Source organism: Cricetulus griseus (assembly GCF_003668045.3).
Source record: "Cricetulus griseus strain 17A/GY chromosome 1 unlocalized genomic scaffold, alternate assembly CriGri-PICRH-1.0 chr1_0, whole genome shotgun sequence".
Lineage (NCBI taxonomy): Eukaryota > Metazoa > Chordata > Mammalia > Rodentia > Cricetidae > Cricetulus > Cricetulus griseus.
The window spans coordinates 68,725,671-68,741,124 of NW_023276806.1; the positions used below are offsets into that span (position 1 = coordinate 68,725,671).

At 41.8% G+C, this 15,454-nt stretch overlaps 1 protein-coding gene across 2 annotated transcripts in view; it reads left to right on the forward strand.

The window, feature by feature from the left end:
* Fam160a1 (family with sequence similarity 160 member A1) overlaps positions 1 to 15,454 on the forward strand; it is an 84,899-nt gene that overhangs the window by 39,851 nt on the left and 29,594 nt on the right. The gene's annotated exons all lie outside the window — the stretch shown is intronic.

A 15,454-nucleotide genomic window follows, 5' to 3' on the forward strand; every position in this document is an offset into this window, starting at 1 on the left:
TGGTGCACTCTTAGGCTTTTAAATCTTGGAGAGCCAGAGGCAGGGCTATACTGCACCACTGTTAGCACACTACTGTTGGGATCGTGTTAGAGGACTCCAAGTTTACATCTCTGAGAGGTACTTCTACAGTAGGTTCTGAGTCAGACCTAGGTATGAGAGATGAGCATGAGGGCCAAAGATGTCCCTCTGTGTGTGTTACCTGAGTGAATCCTTTAAGTTGTCTTCACCTGAGAGTGCTCACTTGATACTGTTGGTTTTGTTCCAGTGACTGTGGGGATGTGGGTGTCTTACAAAAAGTATTTGTTCTTTCTGTTGGTTTAATGATGAATTTCACCTTTACCTGTGGATTCCAAAGGTAGTATGCCCAACCAGTTCTTAAAATAGCTTCTGTAATAGAGGCCTGGTATGATACTCGGAACTGGTTTTTTTTTTTTTTTAGCCTAAACCTTTTTTTCTGATTTGACTTGGCTGGGGGTGGGATGGTGAGAGGGTAGGGAGTGGCACAAACCCTCTTCAGTATGGTAACCCTCTTGTGTCTTTACTGTAGAAGATTTTGTCTGTTTACCTGGGCCAAGCAGTTGATACTAAGGTTAGATCTGAAGGATTTCTGTTTGTTTTCAGAAGAATGCTTAGAATGTTGTCCTGAAATCTTCTCAAATGCTATAAAGACCATGAAACATTGGTTTGAATCTGGTCTCTTCCACTTCTTGTGTATTTTGGGGTCAAAATTTTGAGTCTCAGTTTTTCTACTATCTTAAAGGACCAAGGAGAATTAGCCCCAATAATGGGTACCAAATACTTAACACATTGTTGACAAAGACGTAGAATCTGTGAAGAGTAGTCATTTGGGGAACTATCACAAATTGTGTGTAACTAATTAAGATGATACTTAAAAGTAGCATTCCTTTCTTCTTTTGGAAATAGCAGCTTCGTGGCCCAAGGGTAGTAGTTGTCTAGTGGGGCTGAGGAGGAGGCATTGATAAAGGCTCCTCCAGAGAAGGTGTACTCAGACTATCCCTCCCACACAGCCAGCATGGGATCATCCAGTTTCATCACATCAGTGCCTTAACACACAGTTACTCGAGTCAGCCACTTTCATTACTGTCACAGGGTGCTTGAAGAAACAGCCTAAGTGGGGAAAGGTCTGTTTTGTTTCATGGTTTTTGTCCATGGTCACATGGCTCCATTGATCTTGGCCTTTGGTAAGGAAGAACGTCTTGGTGGGAAGCATTCGGTTAAGGGAAAGAAACAGAGATGGGTAAAAGGAGTGGGGAGGGCAGGCAAGTTCAAGAAGAAGGTATACCCTCAGGGGCTGGAGAGGTGTCTCACGGGTTCAGAGGTCCAGTTCCCAGTACCCACATGGCAGCTCACCAGAGTCCATGACCCCGGTTTCTGAATGTCTGATGCCCTCTTGTGGCCTCCATGGGCACCAGATATGCACATGGTTAACATATATATGCGGACAAAACTGTCACATACAGAAATAAACATATAATCTTTGAAAATATGCCCTTTATCCTCCAGTGACCTACTTTCTCCATCCAGACCTGTTTCCTAATAGCCCATTCACCTATGAACATATCAATAGATTAACTCATCAATGAGTTGCATTGATGAAGTTAGTTGTTCACATGATCCAGTCTCAAAAGTGCCCCCAGCTGGGGATCAACACATAGAGCCTTTAGGGGTCATTTTATATTAAATTGTGCTGCTCCCTAGAAGAATTAATTTTACTGTTCACTCATCTTGTGCATATTCTTGCTGCTAATTCAGAGGGTAGAGAATACAGATTTTTACTTAAACAATGAGAAAAATATAACTTATAGTATTTATTTTGACATAAGTTATACCTGGTGCCATGGGGTGGTGAGGGCATTGGACAGCCATGAAAGTTAGGGCCATTAGGGAAGCTGAGAGATCAGCCCGAGTGACTAAGGGTGGTGAGGGCTCCATGCAACAACCATCAATTTGGGGTTCTGTGTAGACTCACTGTTGGAGTTGCCTGTATGCTGTCATGAGTTTGTCTTGCTACCATCATTTGCCATGACTTAGCAGTATGTGGAGGACAGTGTCACTTCACTGATACCCTCAGCCTGACAATAAAAAGCATCTATGTAAATCAGTGTAAACTGAATTTTCAGCCAAAGTAACCTGAAATAAAGTTCTAGGAAAGTCAATGTGGTCTGAGTTCTGCGTCATTCCTACCTGTGTTCTGAGAAAATGGAAAAAATTCATGACTTGGGAAATTCATGCTGGAGAATAGGGCTTATTCTTGTAGATAGTATTTCCTAATACTGAGCCCCAGAGTTAGGTAAGCCACAGAAGCTGTGGTAGGGGGAGTACAGAAGAATGTGTGCTTGCTGCCAGAAGCCTGGCTTCCAGAGGAGAGAGGGAAGGGATGGACTCAGTCTCTCATCATTCCCAGGGAAGAAAGATTGAAAGAGACAGCCAGAAGCACTCTGCCCAGAGATCACGAGTGTTAGAGAAGTATTGGGACTTCACTCTCCTCTACCTAGTCTTCAAAAGTCTAACCTGTCTTAGTTCTAGCAAGTTTACAAGTAGTTACATATACTTTTTAAAAATAGCTATTATTTGTTTCCCCATTCCAAAGAACACACGATGGACCTTGTTAACTGCAGAAGACAATTTGAATCCCTCTTACTGGTTTTGCAAACTGCATCTAATCTGGCCCCATCCAGCTTGCTGCTCTGTGATTTCTAAATGCAAATCTTTTAAAAAATTTACTTAAATTTAAGACAATCTTACTTTATTTACCAATGTCAGTTCCCTCTCCCTCCTGTCATCCCATCCTCCCTCCATCATCCCCCATCTCACCCCCATCCACTCCTCAGGGAGGGTGAGACCTCCCAGTGGGGAATCATCAAAGTCTGTCACATCATTTGGGGCAGGACCTCATGCCCTCCCCGTATATCTAGGCTAAGAGAGTATCCCTCTATAGGGAATGGGCTCCCAAAGCCCATTCATGCACCAAATGCAAATCTTAAGTCAGATCATCGGTGTCACCCTGGCAGTCTGTTCTTGTCTCTGTGCTCCTGATGGCTTGTCCCTTCTACTTCCTGCCTGTCCACCCAGAGTGTATTCATTAAGTTGTGGTACAAGCTCCACACGGAGACAAGCATTGCACTTGAGTCCACATTGATTTCTCGCATCTCTAAACCACCTCTGAGCAGTCATGTGAGGTCAAGAGCTGGGCTTAGCCCTTCTGCCATTATATGAGCCTTGTCAGCCAGTGCTTAAATACCTGCAGGGACAGACACTTTCTGTTCTTCTGTGTATCTTTAGCTGCTCGTGTGTTGTGTACATGTGGTTTAATAAAAAAATTCACAATTTATTGGGTAAATGTATAAAAAGAAGTGGTGGGCATCCTTCTCACTACACTGGCTGTGTGTTCTTATGCTAGGGAGTAAGACACTAAGATACAGCATTCACATTAGCTCTGAGTTTCAAGCCACTGACACAGAATTGGGGAATCTCAGGATTTCAGAGCCATGATGGTGGTACTCTAGGTCAACACCATTGTTTTACAGCTGATAATGGTTGTGAGAGAAACAAGGCATCTTACTGTTTCTAAGTCTTTGGCCTTAGATTGGCCATTGAAGAGTTAGTTGGCAGCTTTGTTTGCCTTAGATGGTTCTGTGAGTGTTGCTTCACTGCTTATCTTCTTTCCAAATTCTGTAGAGGAAGGTAGTATATGGATGCTTCTACTACACCTCACTGCTACCCCTCTTTTACTGTGTGTGTGAATCTGCTGTGGAGGAGTCCAGAGTATGTAAGCTTGTTTCTATACCTGTAGCCACCAAGACAATGGAAAGTGACTTGGCTTGCCTGTGACCCCAGACACTAAGCATTAAAATGCAAGTGTCTTCTATTCTCAATGCAGATGTTTTTATACTATCACTTGATGCTCTCAGCTACCATAAATTGTTATCCATAGTCCCTGAGAGACTGTGAACTGAGAAAGAAAGCTCATTTGCAGTATTCGATCAGCGAATATCAAGGGAAGTTACCACAGTGCATAGTCACCAGGACAGGCCATTACAAACCAAGCTCCCTAGGACAGCTGCTTTGATGAGGGTGCAGTTCATTGCCAGTGTGAACCAACACCAGGAGCTGGGTTAGGATGAAGGGTAGCTGGCCAGTGGCTGCTTGTGTTGGATAGTTCCCAGTCCTGCTGTGCTAGGGGAAGACATCTTTACTTCTGTTGTGTAGTGTAGTGTTGTACAGTGTTGTGCTGTGAGTTTAGTGTTGTGTTATGTAGTGTAGAATTGTGTTGTGTAGTGTAGTGTTGCATTGTGTGTTTTCATGTCCTCATTGATCATGTTTATCTTTTATAGAGAAATGCCAGCCACAACTAATCATGCTATTTTGGTTATTTGTGCCACTGTTTCTTTTTATTAAATTTAAAACTTTTTAGAATTATAACTAAGAAATTAAATGTTAGTGTTGACTCTTATTTGTCAGCAGAAAAGTCAGTAGAGAAAATGATAAAGATGAGTATGTTTTAAACAGTTTTTAAGCACTGAGTCATCATGTTAATGAATTATAAAGTCACCGTGGGTCAAGATTAGCATTTAAAATGGAACCAAATGATAAATATCAGAATGCACATTGTAGTTAGTCCTGGTGAGTGCTGTGTGTTGTTTGATGTGTTTTATGATGAGTCACGGTGTAATCCGTCTTGGAAACACTGCTGTCATGCATTGGAGGATTATTTGGAGGCTGGGCCACTGCAGTCATTGTTTCTACCTTACTATGAACTGTCAGTGCCAGCTGCTCTTCTCATATTATGAAGCATTCATTTATTAATTATTTTAACACATTTATTTTGAGCACCTAGGATATGCCAGGCACTGCTGTAATGCTGGGGAGGAGATCTTTGTTAAAATTTACAAGGCAATCATTTTTAAAGAACCCCTATGTTAGTTTGCATAGATTAAGCTGTGATCACAGAAATCTCCCTTCAAAGATCCTTTCCCATACCTCACATGGCTTCTACTTATAGTCTCCTGATTAGGACATAGGCAGTCACAGCTGCATACAAAGGAAACATATTTTTTGTTTTTAAATTATAATGGGTTTCTTTCAAAGAAGGAAGACTGACCACAAAGAAGACATTTCATAGTGTCTCCCACAAACTCAGAGCTTCTTAGGTATTAAAGCATTGTGTTTACTTTGATAGGAAGCTGGGAGTTTCTGTGATTGTAACTACAGGAGAGGCCCAGGCTCTGCAGAGCCATGATGTAGAGTTGTGCAGGTTGTCCATTGCATAAGAGCAGTCTGCTGCACTGCAGGTAGAGATGAGTTCACATTTTGATCTCCAGAGGTAATGCCTTGGCAAGGAGCTATGTCCACAGACAGCAGAGATCAGAGCGGAAACTTTAAGTGGAAAACAATAACAACAAACAAAAATCCAAACAAAAACAAACCTCTGCTCTGGCCAGACCATCAGCTAAACAACCACAGGCCAGGAAGAGCTACCTCTATCCAAGGAGACCCTTTCACTAATTGCTGAAATGCCCTGTTCCGGCTACTGTTGGCTCAGAGGCAGGTCTCAGGAAGCCTACAGGTGGCCTTAAGCAACTGCCTCTAGGTGTATCTGATTCTGTCCCTTCAGCTACAGCTCTTCTTGACAGGTTTTACTACTTTTAGAATCATAGAAGTTAGGTAATACAACTGTAACTACTGTCTTGCCACACAGATGAGCACAGAGTTTGTTTTTAGAGGCTGAAGCAGGTACTGTGTCATTCTCATTTGATGGCCTCTCTGCCATGCCTCAGGTCTCCTCTTTCCCATTGTAGGAGAGGAAATTAGGATGATAAATTAAGCTTCCAGTTACTTCTGATTTGAAATGGGAAATTAGATTTCTCTTTTTAATTTCAACAAGTGCACAGAAGCGATAATGTCACACCAAAGGATGAGGTTCTTAAGCCTCAGAATTATGAGGACTGCCCCACCCTCCCTCACACAGAAGATACAAAGCATAACTCCCACAAAACCCCACCTTATCTATGGAAGCCAGGTGGTGTTCACCTTAGAAACAAGTGCAGACACGAGAGGGAAAGCTCTGGTCTGAAGTTTGGTGTGAATCATTTATTTTTTTCTCATGCACTATCCTAAGAGAACATTCAAAATTGATCAGCAGCAAATGCCTTGTGAGTTTATCTTCAGGCAGGTTGTAAGAAAACCAGAGGGTCAGAGGCTCAGTTGAGGCTGTTGGCCTGCTTGTTACCATCCTGCAATGGCTGTCTCTTGTTCCACACCAACTCTCCATGGGAAAAGTTGTTCCTCATTTCTTTCTGACTTGCATTCTGATGAGGTGCTCTGCTGTGACTCTCCAGGGCCAGATGATGAGCAGGTTTGGGGAACAGGAAAACGACCACAACTAGGATTATTGAATTTGTTCTGGTAGACACCTGTGCTCTTTCTGTCTCACCATTGTGTGGAGATTTCTTTGTTGTTTGTGGAAAATAAGCCAGGAGTGAAATCTGTCTTTTGTCATCAGAACTTGTTTTTGCTTATAGTTTTTGTCCCTGGGAAAATTAGTCTAAATATAAAATCTCACCCCAACATGATGCACTTAGCCCAGCAGGCAGATGGAGTATTAGGGGTGGGGGAGGGTGAAATGCAGGCCTGAGATGCAATCTTGCCTTTCTGTAGTCAGCTGCTGGCTGAGACTCCAGCCAATATGTTTCCCCTTGACTCCTGGGTTGGAAGTCAGCCTTACCAGAATTGAATAATACTGTTGTGTTAATCTGAAAGAGAAATGAAGGGAAAGCCAAAGGAAGCATTTCTTCTCTGCAGTGGATCACTTTTCCGAGTTGCTGTCATTCAAGAGCATGGCCTGTGTTAGGCTCTGTGTTTTCAATGAAGTGTTACTTACTGTAAATGGAAATGTTCCTGTTAATCAGATATCAGCAGATGAATCTAACTACGTTGCCAACAAGGCATCCCAACATGGGAAGTTTTATTTCTTTTACTTCTTTAGTTACAGGGTGCCCATCTCAGTATGCTTATTGATTTATGCCTTGAGCACTTGACAGTAGACTATGTCCTTTGAGAACTGGCTCAGTAGGTCAGATATATATGTCTCTGCAGAAAGTTGGCAGTCATAAAGAATGGATAGATACATGAAGAAAGCTGAGAAATGGCACTGATCTGGCCAGAAAAATAGAAGTGGAGATTAGTATGAAGGGAAAGTTGCAGTTGGTTGGCACTTGTCCACCATCACTTCTGAAGGTGGGAAGGACAGGGAACACCAGAATGCTCCACATTCTCTCGAGACCTGCTGTATGGAAAGACAGTAGTCTGGTCTCCAAGTTTATAGCAGGATCTTGGACTCAATGGCCCAGCCTCAGACCTCCTTTTTTTCCTCTTGGTTAGGGTTCCTATTGCTGTGAAGAGACACCATGACAAAGACAACTCTTATAAAGGAAATCATTTAATTGGGGTGGCTTACAGTTGCAGAGTTTAGTCCACTATCATGGTGGGACATGATGGCATGCAGGCAGACATGGTGCTGGAGAAGAAACTGAGAGCTCTATATCTTAATCCTCAGGCAATGGGAAGTGAACTGTGCTACTGGGAGTAGCTTGAGCATAGACTTCAAAGCCCAACCTCACAGTGACATACTTCTTCCAACAAGGCCACACCTCCTAATAGTGCCACTCCGTATGGTGGCATTTTTCTTTCACACCACCACATTCTCTAACCCCGTTCTGGGAGGAATTGCTTTTCCAGGAGAGGGTTTTTTTTTTTTCCCTGCCTGGATCATTGGAGTCAATTCTTAAAAGATTGCATGGATGCCATGGACTGAAATAATGTGTTTAGCAGAGTCCTTAAATGATATTCAGCAACTGATGGACAATGAAACTTTTATCATTTTCTCATGTTGCACACAGTAAATTTGAATCCAAAAGCAAGAGTCTTTTTCAAACAATTAGTAAACAAGAAAGAGATAGACAAAATTTTCTTTGGAATATCCCTCCCACCTTTGCTTTTGAGTTATCCCTACCCTAGTTTCCTCACTAATTCTGGCTTCAGAGTTAGACTGTGAAATCCACTCTTATAAACTATTTGGAGTATGCCTTCCTTCCCTCCATCCTTCCTTCCTCCTCTTTCTGTTTAGTATGTACAGGCTGGCCTAAATTCCTAAGAAGCCCAGGCTAGCCTCCTTGAACTCAAGTCCTTATGCCTCAGCCGCCCACATGCTAGGGTTACAGATACATATCACCATTCTTGGCTTGGAGTGTCTCTCGCTGAATTCTATTAGATGACATTTAATTATACTGGGCCATATATGAAATTATCGTTTGGTAAATTACATTATGAAGCTAGAGGGTACAAATAATATACATACAATGCAGGATAAGAAGCTTTAGAAGTAGCCCTCACTAACTCCTCTAGAAAGGCTGGGCCAGGAGCTGGTTTGTAGTTTGTGAAGGGCAAGAGAAAAAGCATCTTGGTATTATAAGAAGAGTGACTTCAACTTGGTCACTCTCATGTCAAGCAGAGGTCTCTTGGACATGGCCATTTTTTTTGTTGTTGTTGGCAATGACACTATTATTTCCTCTCTAAACCATTGTTCAGCTGGGCTTATGGGATTAGAATGATTTTTAAATGGGTAAACATGGCAAACAGAAATGTTTTAGATAATCCAATGACTCTGGTAAATCCATCCTGTCCTAGGACACACTTCCTCTTTGGAGTCTCCCGAGTTCATCTGTTGTAGTGACCACAGCCCTTCCTAATTCTGCAAAGTGCAGACAAGGAGAAATAGAAGGGCTCTCTTTCTGGAAAAGCTGCTGTGCTGTCCCTCCACTTCCCAAAGCGTATTTGGGCACATTTTGGACAGCGTATTTTGGACAGACAGGCACATTTTGTTCTGTCTGTCACCAGTGTCCCTGCTTTCCCCACCCTCATTTAGATGATTTTAAATTGATGTCCCAAACCAGAAAATAACAGTCATTTTTCCTGTTAGTCTCATCTGTGCATTGAGATGTATAGGCATTTCTTAAATTCTCAGATACTTCTAGATATTGTGGTTATCCCCATTTTACAGAGGAGGAAGCAGCTCAGAGAGATTAAATGGCATAGTACAGTTCACACAGTAAAAATTGTTAGGTTTGAACCTGAGTCTTCCTACCTGTGCTCTTTCTAAAACCCACTGCCTGTTCAGGGCTGGCAACTATGCTCTCCGAGTCTAGCATGACTCCCTAACTCCTGCTGTGGAGCCAAGTTGGATCTTAGACTATCCCAGACCATCTCCATCTGCCCTGAAAACAGAATGGGGTGGAGAGAAAAGGTTGAGACTGGCTTTTATTTTAAAAAATATTTTCCTTAGATTATGTTGGCAGACACCCACCCTCATTGTAGCCATCATTTTCATTTCCTTCCTTTAAAAATATTTTGGGAATGAGTAGCTCAACTTAATAACTTTGAATGTCACCTCCATCCTTCTCATCCTGCCTCTGGCAGTGGCATCAGTATACTGTGTGGCCTTAAGGTGGAGGAGCAGAAGGGAGACAGGAGGGGGCCTGATTCATCAACTACAGACTATTTTCAGACCTTGAGTAATTGAATGTTTTCTGTCCTGAAATTTTGGCTGAAGTGTGTGATGGGCATTCTCTGGGAGCCAGGGGTCTGACTTCCCTTTTGCACTTGAATGTATATCTGGATGATCTGTGTCCTTGGAAGGAAGGCAGGCCTGTGAAGAGCCCATCCAGCTGCTGCCGTTGGCTGCCCACAGTGGACAAGCTTCCTGTCCATTGGCTTGCTTCTCTGGCAGCAGCTGATGGGCTCCAGCATGGGTTCATAAAGACTTTCTCATTTCTGTTTCCTGTGATGTAACAAGTTTCTGTTCTCTCTCTGCTGGTCCTACTGTTTCTCCACACTGGTTGGAACCATAAAGTGGGAGAACTCACCATTGACCCATGGAAGCAGCTACTTAGTTTTCTCCTCAGGTGTCAGAGAAAAAGCCAAAGAAAGGTGGCTTTTGTCTTATAGAGGATGTCACAGTCACCTGACCCCCATTGCCTGCCACCTATGTGAGTGACAGAAGGTAGGATCCATCTGTTTGCTCCAATGTGACTGGATCACAAAGAAACAGTTAGCAGATGGGAAATTTATTTTTCAAGACACATATAAACCAGCCATCACAGAGAGGACACTGGTGATAATTTAGATGCAAATAGGATTGTCCAACTAGAGCTGATTACAGAAGGGTCAGGGTGTCTATATGCTCAATTTCACTCCTACGTATCAAGTTAATGTGCTGCTACACTGTGGGTGTGATGGCTGGGAGGTTTTTTTTTTTTTTTTTTTTTGTATGTATGTGTATAGAGTTTTGACTTTGTAGAAAAAGAATGTGATATCCACTTCCTTTTTAAAAAGAAAAAAAGCGGTCTATTTTGTTCACTTCTGGAAAGCTTGAAATTCTAATAATAAAAAGGGAGATGTAACCCTTCTAGAGCTTGCAGGAAGTAGGATGACTGTAAATTCAGTTGCCATCCTGTTCAGAAAGCTGGAGTCAATTCTGGGCACTTTGCTGAGTTGTAGCCAGGGATGGATAGCTGGTGGGCAGTGGACTTGTTCAAGTGATTTGGAGTTGTTTTAATGTACTGTTTGTTGGATGACGGTGCTTCTCATATCATATTTACTGGGTACACCAGTGAAGTACACTGGCATGTCATATTTACTGGGTACACCAGTGAAGCACCTGCACATAATGCCACTTGTATGTATTTCTAATAAAATATATATGCCTAAGTTCCACAGAACAGTACTTGCTCTTACTACATGCAGGGGACACTAACATTTTCTATTTGAAAACGGTCTAAACCATTAGTGAACCAGCAAATTGAATTCATTCACCCAGTCTCAAGCTACATTTTTTAGAAAACACAACTTTAAGGGGATGGCAAAGGCAGTTGGCATGAAGAAAGAACCAAGTAAGTGCTAAAGGAAGATGGAGAAAGTAGATAAATAAAGATTTGTTTCTAAGGATGGACTAAATTGGACTGACAGTAATAAAACCAAGTAACCAAGGAAGGCCTCCACCCTAACACTTGGACTGGGGAGAAAGCAGGGACAGTGCCTAGATGGCGGGTGCACTCTTCAGGTTTACAGCTGTCTTTATCTTATCAAGGGTAATTTTGGGGGTGGGTGGAATTTGAGTTTTCACTATGCGATCTTAGTCATTATGGTCTACCCTTAATATGAAATAACATTCTCAAGCTTCAGTATGTGTAGATGCTGTTAATTTGAATGACAAGTTAATTTGTATAGCTGGCTATTTTTGTGTAAGTTGATAGCTGACTGTCACCCTTTACAATACAAGGTAGATGCTGGCAATCTTATGAGACAAAAGGTCCTCATGACACAGCTCTTTGTCCTTCATCATTGAATACTTAGTTTGCTACTTCTATGTTTTGCTAATGCTGTTCTGGCACCCTAGCAGACGGCTCCACTTTGCATTCCTCAGGTTGAGTGTCTTTCCTCTGTGGTTATCGTTAGCTTTCTAGTGATCAGACTTAGGCTCTTAGTCTTATCCTCATTAAGGACGTTGCCTATTTGGGAGGATTAGAAGAAGTTTCTGGAAGTACGATAATGGGGCAGGAAAAGATTTTCTGAGATAAAAGGCTCTGAAGGATATTGTGGGGAGAAGAGGTATAAGGAGAAGGCAACTGGTTCCCTGGTTGGCGTATTTGTTTAAGGTAAGTATGACCTCAATCTATAAAGAGTTTGCAACTTGATATTTAATGAGATCCGGTTTTTAATATTTATAGCATGTTATGTAAATGCTGCCCCCAAGTGCTTCCTTAAATCCTCTTAGCTTATTAATGACAGCTTTGATTTTTAAAAAGAAATAAAATCTTTTCATTTATCCAGCCTAAGAGTAGTAAACAATAGCTGTCTACGCCCCCTTTCATGTTGGTCCCCGAGGACAGACCTGGATTCTAGCAAGTTGATTGCTGGGCTTTTGAGCTTATTAAAGTCACGTGTGACCCAGTGGAGACAGCTGAGATCACACTACTGCTGCAAAGCAGCTTCTGGGAGTCTCATGCCATGCCATGCCAGTTCAGGAGTGCTCGGGGAAGTCAGAGACTTCGTATCAAAGAAGCTAACTTTCAGCCCATTTGGAATGATTTCATTTCTCTACTTTCTTCTATTTAGTTTATTTGCCTTGATCATTTTGGTTGAGGTTTCCACCAAGCAATCCCAATGTTGCAGTCAAGTGGACGTGAATAGTTAAACTCCGTGTTTGTGGTTGAGCACCACTTCCTGTTCAGCTTGTTTAGTGGCATTATTTTGGAAATCTTCACTAAAAATGTACCTACATCCAAGTGTGGTATCATACACCTGTGACCTTAATGCTTTGGAGACCAAGGCAGAAGGATTATTAGTTATAGTTTAGCCTGTTCTACACCAGGAGGCCTGTGTCAAAAACTAAGGGATGAAGTATAACACAATGGATAACGCTAGCATGGGAAGGCTTGAGTAAAATTTTATTCATAGAAGCACACACACAAGAAAAAGAAAGGAAGAAAAAACAAAGAGGAAAGACAGATGGAAGAACCTGTAGGACACATATAGAGCAAGGCTTCTTAGGTTTTTTCCCTACCTGAAATTCCTTTTGCCTAAGAAGTCTTACCTAACCCTGGGTATAGAGGTACATTCCTTACTTTTCTCATTGCCATAATCAAATCTCCAACAAGAAGCAACTAGAGGAAAGAAGGTTTCCTTTGGCTTATACTTTAGGAAGGGACACCATCCACCATGGTTGGGAAAAGGTGGCAGCAGTAGAGGGAATCAGTTACACAATGTCTGCAGAAAGGAGGAGAGGGGGCAGAACTTAGACCTGGGTTCCACAGCTCCATGGCCTCCATCAGTGACACTTCCAGTGAGGCTCTGTCTCCTGAGCAGCGCTACCAGATAGAGATCAAGTATCCAAATCTAAGTGTCTATGATGGACATTTCACATTCTACTATAATAGGTACGTAAGATAAATACACAAACAAATGTTTTTATTAATAAATCATGAATTTATTTAAAAACAATTATTTGTTACACATATAATTTTACCATCTATTAAGATGAAATCAAAGTTGCATACTGATGAATGTGCCTATTTATTTTCCAATAAAAAATTAATTCTTGACTGAATATTTGATGCTGCAGGATGTGGAACATTTTCAGTGTTTTTTCAGAATTGATTGATGCTTAGATTTTACAATTGTCAGTGCTGAGAACACCAAGTCACATGAATACATAGTACACAGTAGTAGTATGGTTTAGAGTCATTTCAGTAATTGTTGGAAATCCTGACCTAAGCTTAATTAAAAATTCATTTAACAATTTTTCTGTGAAACTCAAGTTAACAACTCAAACAGCAGTGTTTGAGTTGTTACAACTCAAACATAATACAACCCAAACATATAGTAATTCCATACTTACTTGCTGAATGTATAGTATATTTCATGGTATAGAGTATATGGAAGAATTAAGTTATGCTCAACTCTGGCAGATACAATGGCTGGGTCTTTGAGGGAAAACTGCCATTCACTCATGAGGAAGTCCTAAGTGTGCCCAGCTTTGTGTACTGTAGTAGGTCTGAACCTCAGGACACCCTTAGACAGGTCCCATGCAAGTCCCACTAGAGGACCTCAGAAAGCTTCAGGCTAGAGCAGCTAGCTGCAGAACCAGGGCAGCTTGTGAGATGCACTTTTCTCAGTGTCATTTATTTGCCCAGTGTTGATGCTTCCCTGCTTCCGCTTCCTTTACTCTATTTGGGCTACAGAAAGCCCTTTAAAGTGGACAGACGACTTCAAGTGGTCTGAATGCTTGCATGCTCACACTGTTGCTGCCAAGCTGGGGGAGAGTGTTTGCACTCCAGCGATGTGCCCTGTCATTTAGAACACCTTTGGGGGGTTTCAGTGGATTCTGAAAGATTGAATTCAAATGGACTTTATTATTATTATAAAGTCCATTATTTATTGGACTAAAGAAAGGAGACAGCTGATTTTGTGATATTTTACCCACCTGGACTCATCTATCCAGAACACAGCTGAGCACCAAGAACTTATAAAAAGTAATTCAAATCACCGAAATAGCGTCAAGCCTTTATTCACAGATGCAGCCATTCATGGCCTATCCACACTCATCTCAAAGCTCTGGACATCTGGTTTCTAAACTGATCTGTGGGTTTTTAAAGCTGGAAATTAAAAGGAGAAGAGGAATGTATTATAAAAAGAGTGGCCCTGGTGGGGGTACAATTAAAGGGACAGCGAGCACTTCTAAAGGGAGGAGAAATGGAAAAGAGGAGACACACTCATTCAGAAAGCATTGCCAATGCTTTGTTTAGAATGAAGAGCATGGGTGGGGCAGGGCCTTTGAGGATGTGGTGTTGGAACTCCGGAGCTTGAACTGTGCATTTGGTGACTTTAGTGCATCCAAGGGTGGGACATTCCTAGCAGAAACATGAATAGCCTGGTGATAACCTCTAGATAGAAAGATCAGCTGTTATGTCCTGCTACATTTAGGAGAATAGGGAGCATATAGTAGCTCTTAGAATCAATATGTCTAAGGTTGAGGGGCTGAGGACATGCCTCAGTCAGTGAAGTGCCTGCCATGCAAACATGAGGACCCAGGTTCAGATCCCTGCCATCCATGTAGAAATGGTAGGTAGCAGTGTGCATATGTAACCCCATGGTGAGAGTAGCAGACGCAGGCCCTGAGGGGCCATTGGCTGTCCTAGTGGAATGAGTGAGCTCCGGGTTCAGTAAGACCCCCCCACACCTGCAACAAACAAACAAACAAACAAACACACAAGGTTTGGAGTGATCAAGGGATACACATGATGTTAACCTCTGGCCTCCACTTTAAGCCTCTATTCCTCAGCTCTGTGAAAGACCTAATTCCAGTCTGATTCACCGAAAGACCAATGTTTTTTTCTCAGTAGGAAAAGCACATAGGTAGAAAATCACTATTTGTGTTCTAAAAAGTCACCATTACTTTATAAAGCAGTGAGTTCCTATAAATAATGCTTTATGCATGGTACTCATTTATAAAAAATATTGGCTTTCTGCTCTCCAGAAACACATCTGAGTGAACATCTGTAGCACTCCATGCCCGAACCTCTCCTTTGCAATTTATTACATTATCATTTAATTTGCGATAGCTCAATTTCCTGAACATAAAGCATGTCCCTAGGTTTACAACTCCTTGTACATAAAGGATACCAGTAAATGTTTATTGAATGACTAATAATGAGACAAATTAAACCAAACTTTCTAATTACTCCTTTATTAACCATATAAATACTTTTCATAATCTTTTGCCCCATTTTTGAGTACATACTAAAACTTTTATAGGGTTTAAGCTTCATTTGACTGGGCCTGTCAGAGCATATGACTGCCTTTCCTGTCTTCGCCTCTC